At 41.2% G+C, this 11,265-nt stretch overlaps 1 protein-coding gene across 1 annotated transcript in view; it reads right to left on the minus strand.

The window, feature by feature from the left end:
* The window catches only part of SACK1B (scaffolding CK1 anchoring protein B), an 83,710-nt gene extending 81,465 nt beyond the window's left edge, over positions 1-2,245 (minus strand). Inside the window, exon 1 of the mRNA XM_027126887.1 lies at positions 2,138-2,245. The gene's annotated coding sequence lies outside the window, so the exon portion shown is untranslated. The remainder of the gene's footprint in view (positions 1-2,137) is intronic.
* Between the last annotated feature and the right edge of the window lie 9,020 nt (positions 2,246-11,265).

An 11,265-nucleotide genomic window follows, 5' to 3' on the forward strand; every position in this document is an offset into this window, starting at 1 on the left:
GGGTTCTGGGGGTTGCGGAGTGTATTCTGATTTTCAAATGATAAATTCACCAACAAAGTTCTAAAATACACTTCACTTCCAGATTAGATATAATTAAGTGATCAAAAGGACATGTTTAACACTGTGTTTAACAGACGCTGTGAAATTGTGAAACATCCCTGGGACACACATGCTCGGCAAGTTACAGAGGGAGACACATGAACTTACCTAACTAGCTAAACAAGGGCAACTTGTAACTTTACAAATAATTAGTTAAATTAAGCTAAGAGTGGGGCCTTTTCAAAAGGTCTCCTCCAACCAGATTTACATTACAGAAGAGGCCTGATTTACTGGAATCATAATTTCACTGCAAGATTCACAGGGCCCTGTTACATCTTGGAAACTCACAGGTGTATAATGTAATGGAACCGGAAGCAAGGAGGTGAGTTGTTTCTGGTCAGTAAGTCATGGCCAAGAAAAGCTCCACCATAAACTGTAAGGGGTCTGCTAGCAGGAAGGGATGTACTAGAAAGAATAACCATCCCCCAAAAGTTTAGTCAGTTACAGTTAAAGTAACAATCTCCAGAGAGTAACCACAAAAAACATCACTGAGCAAGAGGTGTGGTTTGTCTCCATGTACGCAACACCTTTCAGCAGTTGTTCAACGGGTGATGCTTCCCACATTACATTCTGAGCATCTGGGGTCTAAAACGTGCCAGCTTGAAAGGCAGGATCCACCCAGCCCCTCAGGCAGGCTCTGCAGGGTGCCGCCAGCATTCTACACAGGTATGTACACGACGTATGCCGTAAACTCAAAAGCAAGGGGTGAAATTTGGACTGGATGGAGTGGGGGCCTCTATCATGCTAGGAACTGCAGGAAGACAGGGAGAAATCAAACAAAACCAAGACCCGCTTCACCCCCACCCCATCCGGATCCACGCCACTCTTGTTCTTTTGCAAAACTGAAAAGACCAGCTTCCTCTTCTGAGTCCCTTTCATCCCTGCTCCCTTTCGTATTTCTTGTCAGGACTGATTCAGCCTCAGTCATGGGTTTCCCTGGGGCTTCTGCCTGTGTTTGGGATGAGAAAGGGAAAGAGGGGAGGTGCCTGCTGGTAACCTAGCATTATGTCTATCAAGTGGGAATCTGGAAAGGAGCTGCTGGACATCAGCGTCTGGCCTTGACTGCTGGCTACTAGCACCACTCTTTCCTAGTGTCCTGGCCTCCTTAGCTCTTATCTCCACTGCTGGGGCTGAGACACTATAATTTATAAGCACATTTCTAGGGGCACGGTCTCCATGCGGTCCTGTGTTCCCAAATCTCCAGTCTCTTCCCTATAAAGCACCACTGTCTCTTCACACACCCGTGATTCCAACTACTAACATACATACATTATCTTCCTCTTCACTGCCCGCCCGCCATATAGGTAATAATTCTCCCAACATGACACAAAGAACAGACCTCAAGTCTCCATGTGACTTTCCAGGAGCAATCCCCTCTCCTTTTAAGGCCACCACCACCCTGGAGCAGTGGTTCTCAAAATCTGATAGGAACCAGAATGACCGGGCGAGTTAATCAAGGTCACAGATCCAGGCTCAGGGGAACTAAAATTTGAAAAGCACAAGTCTGGATTAATGTGAGAGCAGAAGCGGGATCGGACACAAATAGGAGAGTGTGTCAAGGTAAACTTTTATTTTCCCTTTTGAGTTCTGTTCCCCACGCGGGGTCTAAAGGACACCCACGCCCTGTGCAGCCGCGGTCCCCACCTTTTCCCAAGCTCCCCTCCTCCATCCAGCCGCCCTCCTCCCAAGGAGGCCTCCAGGACTCTCCCCACCGCCGACCCCAGAGCCAAGAGGAAAATGATCCAAAGTACACCGCGAGCGGGGCCTGTCCCTCGGGCACCCGAACCCAGCTCGCCTGAGACTGAACTTTTCAAACTTTCCAACTCACTCTTACACACACGCTAACGAAAGAAAAGCAGCTAAAAGCAAGAGACAACTCTGCACGCCGGCAACTGTCCGATCCCGCACGCGCTGCCCGGGGAGGTTCGCGCCCTCCTCCTGGCCGGCCCCAGGGTGGCCGTGGTCCCCGCCCCTGTCGCCCCCCGCCCGCCGGGGAGAGGAGGGGAGGGGAGGGGAGGGGAGCCAGGACCCCACTTACCGCCGGGAGCGTCCCGAGCCGCGCGCAGCCACGCCCGCGCCAAAGGTTTGCGTCCCAGGAAGCGGAGGTGAGGAGTCACCTGCGCGTCAGGCGCTGAGGGCAGCTCGGTCCCGCCCGGGCCGCGCCTCCCGGGCCCAGGTGCCGAGCCAGCGAGGGCGGGGTGGGGACGGGCTGCAACAGGTTCCAAGCTGGGTCGTACCGAAGCCCGCGCAGCCAGCCAGCGCCCCGGAACCTGTCTAACTCAGACCTCCAACCCTCGGCCAGCAAAATAGAAAGCCTTTCTTTCCTGTCCGCCCTCAGGGCTACCAGCAACTACAAGTCGCGACATCCCGGCCGGGCGAGCAGAGCCCGAAGGGCGGCAGCGCTCACCTGGGCAGGGGCTGGGCTCACGGAGCGGCATTCAGCTCCCATCCCCCGTGCGTCCCGGGCTCAGGAATGCGCGGGGGCGGGGGGCGGCTGGGTGAAAGCCGGGGTGGTACCACCCGCAGGGAGCGGATGGACTCAGCTCCAGGGAGATAATTCCCATCGGCAGCCCGCAATGCAGACCCTACCCCACCGACCGAGTGTGTCCGGGCTTGGAGGAGAGCAGGAGGTGGAAAGGTGGAAGACAAACTGCGTGTGAATTTATCTTTTTGTAAGAAAGAGTTTTACGTATCATCAAAGATGTGGGACTGACTTTGCATTGTCTTGATTACTGATTTGGATGAAAGGAATACCTGCGCGAAAAGCAGGTCACTAGGTGGGGTGCTATGGAGCAATGTTATGGACATAGAGACACTATCATTTGGTTTTAATATAAAATAATTGCAGCAATTAATGAAATTAATTTTATATTTTTTCTTCTACATCTCAGTAAATCTGTTTCGAGTGTTTTTAATAATTGTATAATCACATCGTCTTCAAGATCTAGCCATTTGCAGCAAATGTTAAAAATGCAGCCTAGTAGGGAAAGAATGAAACTTAGGAAACATAGGCATATTTTAAACTTCTGGCATGATATGTCAATTATCATAAGCTGGAATTGACTTTTTAAATGACTTTTATGGCTATGTTGCCCTGAATAAAACACTTGAGGAAAATGCTAAACTGTTGAGATTTGAATTAAGTCCTGACTGATGAGTAGACACAGGAGAATGAAATGTACATATTCTAGATGTTGAAACAGGGCAAAGGACAAAGGTGGAAAGTAAAAGTAAGTTCCAGCACATCACAAAGACAAATTTCCAGATTGTGGTATCTGCGATCTGCAGTTTCTTCAACAGCATGTGCAGAATATTCTTGTTTTACTCAGTCAACTTCTTTCTTCTGTTTCTGCTAATTTCGATGTCTCACCTTTTAATAGTTTTGCAATTCTGGTCTTCATTTTTGGCATGAAATCTTCTGACTCACTCAGTCCATGTTCTCTGTGTGGATCTTCATTTGCTGGTGTTCAAAAATAATGCTGCATTAAGAGAACAATATTTATGAGCATTTTGAAACTATGTTCATAAATATATGCTTATCCTGTTTAAAAAACAGCAAGAACATTTAGACTAAAATTAAAAGGGACCCGTGGGAAGTTGAATCTTATTAACATATGCATTCATGCATAAATCAAGTGAAATCTATATCTACTAAAATGTTAATTATTCAAAGCAAAAGAGAGGAAAGTATCAGTAGAGAGGAAGAATCCATTAAGGGTACTATGCTAAGGGCTTTCCATCCTTAGTGGGATGAGAGAATGTATAAAATTGACCTGACACCTTAAGTATCCTGCAAGCTAGGTGAGGAGAGAGGACACACGTACAGGAAAGGGAGCTACTAGACAAGGCAGTAGAACTTTAAGTGGAAAGGCTCTGTGTGCTTTACAGGTAAGAGGAAGAAATGATTAACTGCTTAGATTACTGGGGAATGCTGACAGAATAGAAATGTCGGAGTTTGAATTGGGTCCTGACTGATGAGCAGACTTGGCAGAAGATGGAATTTGACGTATAACTAGATGTTGAAATCGCAGACGAAATGTTAGAGGTGAGAAAGTAAAAGTGAGTTCTGGGACCCTACACAGCAATAGCCACATGTGGCCATGGATATGGCAGGGCTGCACTGGAAGGTAAGTTTCGGAGAAAAGTTTCGAGATATTTCCTCAGCCACAGAATGATATCAGTGTTATTTACTGCCTAGGATTGGTGTGAGAATTATGAATTAGAAATAGTACGTGTAAAACCCTTATCATAGCACTGATATGTGATACTAAGTGGCCACTATTATTATACTTGGGCTCAGGTTGTGAAGAGCCCTGATTGCAAAGCTGTAAAACACAGACTTGACTGTGTATTGACTGATGGTGAAATAATGACTAAATCTAACAGTTGATGCCCTTTAGGATAAATTCTAGGGTGTGAGGAAGAGCAGTTAGGCCAGCTGTAGTGTAAAAAGGGTGACAAGGGTAGCAGCAGTGACAACAGAGAGACCAATTAGACAGCCAATGAGACTGAAAATCAATATCATTGGGGGTCAGAGTGGATGTGGAAGATCAAGGGTTTGAAATAAGAAATAACTGGAGCTGCTAAAAGTTATCAGTGGAGGGAAGGAAAGAAATAAACTAGCCATGTATGTGAAAAGTAGGAAGAGGCAGGAACAGGGTCACGTGGAATTTATTTCTGAGATGTTGGGGACCTCTCTTAAGTCTATAGGCACTCAGGGAAAGATTGTGGAAAGGAAATAGCAAAGGATAGAAAGAATAGTGGTAAGGAAAAAGAGCCAGATAGTGTGGGAAAGCACACATAACCCTCAATCTTTCCATATGAAAACCGTGCCTAATACATTCTCACCTCTATGATTTTTTTAAACAGGTTAGATTGAAAACAGGAACTAAAATTTTACAAATAATACTTTAAAAGTAACTAAAAAGATGAGTGAGAAGATGGCATGCTTGACTAAGAGGCTCCCAAGACAATATTTATTGATCAGACAGCAAGTCCATCTTCATTGCTTCTTTACCCCATTCGACAAAATTTAGGCTGAAGTCCAAGAACAAAATAGTGGCAATGTTAAATTACACTCAACAGATCTTGAGCTATCTCCCACATTGAGTTCACATGCACAAGAAGATTCAAAAGCAGTATCAGTTTCTTTTTTTGTCTGATCCTCAACATATTTATAATTTAATTGAGAAGACAAACTATACATATATGAAATAGAATAACACAGAGTATTATACAGATGCACAAAAACATTCATAAAAATAAAAGATACAGAAATCATAGAAGAGAAAAAGCAAATAAAGTTTATTGGAAAAGAGAATTATATTCTTGGTGACATTTGTTTTTCTGACTGTTTATTTTGCTTTTAACTAACACATGTAACTTCAAAACTTCTTAGAAAAACGATAAGAAGCTATTTCAGTGGGTTACCAGATTTCAGTCATTATTTGTAGACCAAAGGAACACTAAGCTTCTGGTCCTTTCAAGAGCTTTAAAATAAACATTTTAGTGCACTTCAAGGCAATGGCTTCCAGGCAGATAAAGCCATTGATACAGAAAGAATGTCACATTTAACAATAAAAAAACAAGTTGTACTTATCAATAACATTTTCCCTAAGTACATTAGGGAAAGTTAAGAAGCAAAATTCCGTATCAGTGTTGACAAAACCTATAGCTGGATGAATCCTCACATCAGTTTAACTGTCTTATGACATTTCGTGTATGACTACTGTGGAAATCATTGAAATGAACTTCATTTTATTTATGTGCCACATTTAAATTGCTATATAAAGTATTATGTAAGTGTCATTAATTCAACACATATTTATCAAGAGTTTTCTGTAGGAAAGGCATCATGTCAGGCACTAATTAGGGCAGAGATTGGAAAGTTAATAAAGCAGAGCAGATATGCCTAGGAATTATCTATGTTTATCTGAATCTTTGACATTTGTGTATATGTTTGTGTGTGTGTGTTCATGTGTGTGTAAAAACTTAAATACAATTTAAAGTCCAAAAAGATGGTATGATTCTTTGTGAAAAGAGGTATGGAAACAAATATAATTAAATATTATTAGGTACATATGTAGATTAATAATAGTTTTTTCTGAGGTTTTTTTCTACTGCTAAATTCTTTCAAAAGGATGGGAAGCACATTATTATACTTTGTGCTTCCTCCATTCTTCAAAATTAATGTTTATTACTATGTAATTATTTTTTTTATCTAGAAGTATCTATAAAAGTTTAGATAATTTTTTTTTTTTTTTTTTGGCTGCGTTGGGTCTCCATTGCTGTATGTGGGCTTTCTCTAGTTGAGGCGAGCAGGGGCTGCTCTTCTTTGTGGTGAGGTGCGCGGGCTTCTCATTTTGGTGGCTTCTCTTGCTGCGGAGCACGGGTTCTAGGCACTCGGGCTTCAGTAGTTGCCGCACCCGGGCCCTAGAGTGCCAGCTCAGTAGTTGTGGCTCATGGACTTAGTTGCTCCGCGGCATGTGGGAATCTTCCCGGACCAGGGATCGAACCCATGTCCCCTGCATTGGCAGGCAGATTCTTAACCACTGTACCACCAGGGAAGTCCAAAGTTAGATAATTGTAACAAATTATTTTAGGAAATGAGGTAAAGAGAAATTAAATGGTAATTAAAACAAAGAAAACCATCATCTTTTATTTTTAAATCGCTAAACTTATTAGATCCTACCCTCTCATGAATGCATATTCTCTTCCTCTTGGGCAGATCAAATATGGGAAAATATTAGGTTGCTTACGTTTTTCATGACACACACAAATAACTTTAAAAATCTTGCCAGTATTTACTAGTAAAACACACAATCATCAATGAAGTAGAAGGACAGAACATGTAGTGATGCTGATAGAAGATATTTGATATAATCTACTGATTATTAGAGTTACTAATTTTTAATAAATTTCCATTAGTGTTTTGTTACCAGTGTTTGCTAAGGTATATGAAAGTTGTCCAGTTTAAATATCTTTTCAAAGGCTTCACCTAACTTCTGAAAAGTCATTAGCTATTCATCATTGTTATGGATGAATATGAATAGCTGTCTTCAAAGGCATTTTAGAGTGGCAGTATGCAACAGCCATGATCACCAAGGTTATTAACATAATCACGGACATCCATCGTTATCCTACATTGTATGAATTATTTAGAGATACTGCAGTAGCAGTCATTTTAGTTGTCCTCAGGGTCACTCACTACCTGGACTGGATTTCACAGAGGTCAGCTGAGGTCTGGGATATAACTTGTGCTTTTGTGATTAAAACAATGAGAGGAGAGAGAGACAGAGACAGAGAGAGAGGAGAGAGGAGCAGCAGCTAATTGCCAACTCCAACTTCCTTTTCTGGAAGATCTAATTTGGGGATGTCTGCAATCCTATATCACTGTCTCCCAGATCATTTATTTGCACTTCATGCATTTGCCCACATCTGCTCAGTGGATCCCCAGCCTGTGATGCCCTCCTGTTCCTTTCTGCCTCTCTGTAGGATAACCATTGCTCAAGACCCATCTCTATTCCTACTTTGTCTAATTCTAGCTTTGACTAGTGTAGGCTCTTTAAAATGCAAAAGACTTAATCCCTTTACTACTTCTCTGCTAAAAATATGTGACCTTATAACATACCTATCATTGTTTTCCAGGGCTGTTACTGAAGTCTTCTGGTATAATTTAACCTTCCCAGCATCCTGTCTTCCAATCAGATCAGTGGTTCTCAGCAGAAGGAATACCAATCCAAAGAGGACGTTTGGAAATGTTACAATGATTGAGGGCTCTCCTGGCATTTGGTGGGCAAGAACCTGGAAAGGAATATGTCCTGCAACGGGTCCAGCACAATGGAAAATTCCCCCCTGTATTGTGCAAGTAACTGCCGTCCTGCCACATAATGAGGGTGAAAAATCCGTTAATTATTACCTAAGACTAGAATTTCTTCCTTTTACATACAAGAATTGTTTGCAACTAAGTTAATTTTTGCAAGTAAGTAATTCTTTTTTACTTGTAATCTTTTACAAGTAAAAACAGTTTTAACATACATTGAATTCCAGGAATCTAGTTACAATATATTTTGCTTAATTTAGAAATGTGCTAAGAATTATTCTTTATTCTGTAAATCACAACACTAGCAGAACTGCATCAGTTACCAGTAAAACATATCTGTCTTCCTAGGCAACTGTAGGTCAAGCATCTGATTCGTGTTTTCTGGTAGAATTCTGTGTGAATATTTATATATTTAAAAAACAGTATTGTTTTACAAATTGCTTGTATTTATATTACAAATGAGGGCATGACATTCCTTTTTAAAAATATGTGTGTAGGTTGTTATTTTATCAATAGTTTTCAGTTTGTTTCAGTATAATGAGGGGACATTAACCTTATTTGTTCAGAAACATAGAGGGACATTGAGTCTGAGAGTTGAGACCTACAGAACCAAATTATACTATTTGTGGGAAAAGCAGGATCGAAAGGAGGAGTAAGTAAAGTAGAAAACTAGGATTTACTGAGTAATTCCTTTGTATCGGGCACAGTGTCTTAGATTCTAATATACACACAACACTGCAGGACCAACCCAGTGATGGCTGCAACCACTAAGTGATGAAAGAGCAAATAGTCCAAAGGCATAAAACATATACTGAATGATAACAACAAAATCCTTACCATGGCCTGTTGCATGCACTGGCCTGCCTATTTTGCTACTTACCTGGCATCTCCACCTCCCTTCACGCTGTACCCCCTGCTCTCACCTTCTGAGTTCCAGCCCCATCAGCTTCCTCCCAGTTCATCTGTTTTCCTGGACGTTCTTCCTCAAGGCATTTGCAAATGCTGTTCCTTCTGCCTGGAAAGCTCACTGTCTTCCCCAGGCTTTCCCTCTTTTTCCCTTGAGGAAACCACTCTCTAGAATTATTCCCATGTTTTTTTAAAGCATGTTTGTTAGTTTGTTTTTCTGGCTCAATATTACTTCATGGAAATCTTTCTGTGTCAAAAGGCAAAGCTCTAATTGATTCTTTTAACTGGGACATGGTACCTTTTGAAAGGATGTTTTATATTATATATGTGGCATTTCTCTATTGATTACAACTTTATATCCGGATTACTATATTTTTCTACTATTCACAGCATTGCAATAAACATCCTGGTGCATTTAAGAAAAGAGTCTAATATGAACTCCTCCTTCAGAGTTAAACGTTACCCTTCCTTCCACTGGAAAGCCTTCCTGGCTTCTCAGATGGGCTCATTTCCAGGTTTGTACATTTTCATGTGGTTTTTCTTCCTTAAAACTATAGTAATTATAATTTTAAGTTTATGCAAATGCTCAACTCCTCTAGTTCACAGGGAACAAACATCCATCTGTTTCTGTCCACCTCTGAACCCCTAGTGCATAGCAGGGGCTCAAAAATATATGAAGAATGAATGAGGGAGTGAATGAAGTATTATACCCAAGAGCACCTTCCCTTTAACTCTTCCAAGTGGTGCCTGCATACTCACGTTTTTGTCTCTTAGCAACTTCTGTAGCCGACATTTCCTCTTCTTCTGAAAATTGAGTTGATATGGTGTTGAAAAGAACAAATGTAAGGGATTGTGAGCTTCAAAGACCTGACTTCTATATTGCTCAATATCAGACTTCAAATATCAAAATGTATCTCTTAATCTCTGCTCTAATTATGAGACTGGAATTATTCATATTTAAACACAGACACACTTTTGAACAGTGCCATGTTCTGCCTTCACCACCAACAGTATTCCAACCAAAAGTATATTATTTCCCCAGTGGGGATTATTTTAAATACACTAGACCTCATTTAAGCAGATGTTCCCTAAGGTTCCAATTCTGCTTACAAACATAAGCAAAATAAACTCCACCATCATTATGATTATTAGCTGGACAAAAGGAGTTAACAGAGAATGTTTAACAAAGAAAATAATTTATAAAAACCTATAGGATACTACTACTGTAGAGAGTCAGATTACATTGCTATTTGTTATTATATAAAGAACATAGCTTTTGGTTTTAATTTTAAAAATCTATTATGAAATTCAGTTGGGACATTAGGGCATCTGGAATGAGAAATGGTGAGAAGAAAATAGAAATCTGGATGGAACAGAAATTGAAATCCAATAACATTACCAAAGTTTATAAGCCCAAGTTGTAGAACCAGCTGATTTTCATTCAAATCCTGGATTTGTCATGACCCTTAGCATGGCATCTTAAATGCCTGTGTCTCCAAATCCATACCCCTAAATCTGGTATAATTATAATAATACTGACCAACCTCAAAGAGATGTTAGGTAGCTTAGAAAACGTACAGTTACCATACAAAGGTCCAATATGACTATGGCTATCATTACTGCAGACATTCCACACCTATTTCAAACATCAAAGCCGAGACAAGCTCTAAGATGAATTAGGGCAGAAACAGAGCCTCATTCTCTGCATGGCAAAATTCCATTCTGATGGTTCACCTTGTATAATCATGTTCTAAAAAGCCAAACTGATATTTCAAAATAACCACCCCCGTCATTCGGTTTTCAGCTAGCACAATGTACAGACTAGGGGAAGCCAATCAGAGTTTCTCTTGGAATTTAGAGACAACTTCAGCATCTGTCTGGAGCTATAAAATCAGTCCGCGAGTAGCCATATTTAGTCATGGAGACAGAAAAGCAAAGAGAACTGGTCTGCAAAGAGAATGAGGACACAAAAGCCCACGGCAGAGTAGAGAGGAAAGATGAAACTGAGTCTTAATTGCCTTCCACTTTCTAGGCTCAGATTCTGTTGTGGGCTTGAGTGCAATCCTGTCCTTGGGCTTGGGAGAGATGCATTCATCCTCTTAATGTATCTTTCACTCCTACATTTGTAAATACAAGCTGGTTTCTGTTACTCACAGTCTAAAGAATTCTAACTAATCACCTATTTTAGTATCAGGTGGAGGGCTGAGAATAACAGACCCTCAGAGAATGTGGAACTGGCTTTCAGGAGAGGGTCAGGTTGATTTCTCAACCCAGAGAGAGAAATTGTTAATCTGTATCATGCAGCAGTGAAGTATTTGATTAAGTAATATGCGTTGGCTCTTGAGATTTAGGCTGAGTGCTTACCAGAAATGAAACATTAGTGGAAATAATAGCAAATAACGATATATGTGAAAGTGTGCTGTTTGCACTCTGAGATG

Source organism: Aethalodelphis obliquidens, unplaced genomic scaffold (genome assembly GCF_003676395.1).
Source record: "Aethalodelphis obliquidens isolate GAN/ISIS:26980383/991018 unplaced genomic scaffold, ASM367639v1 scaffold31, whole genome shotgun sequence".
NCBI classification, from domain to species: Eukaryota; Metazoa; Chordata; class Mammalia; order Artiodactyla; family Delphinidae; genus Aethalodelphis; species Aethalodelphis obliquidens.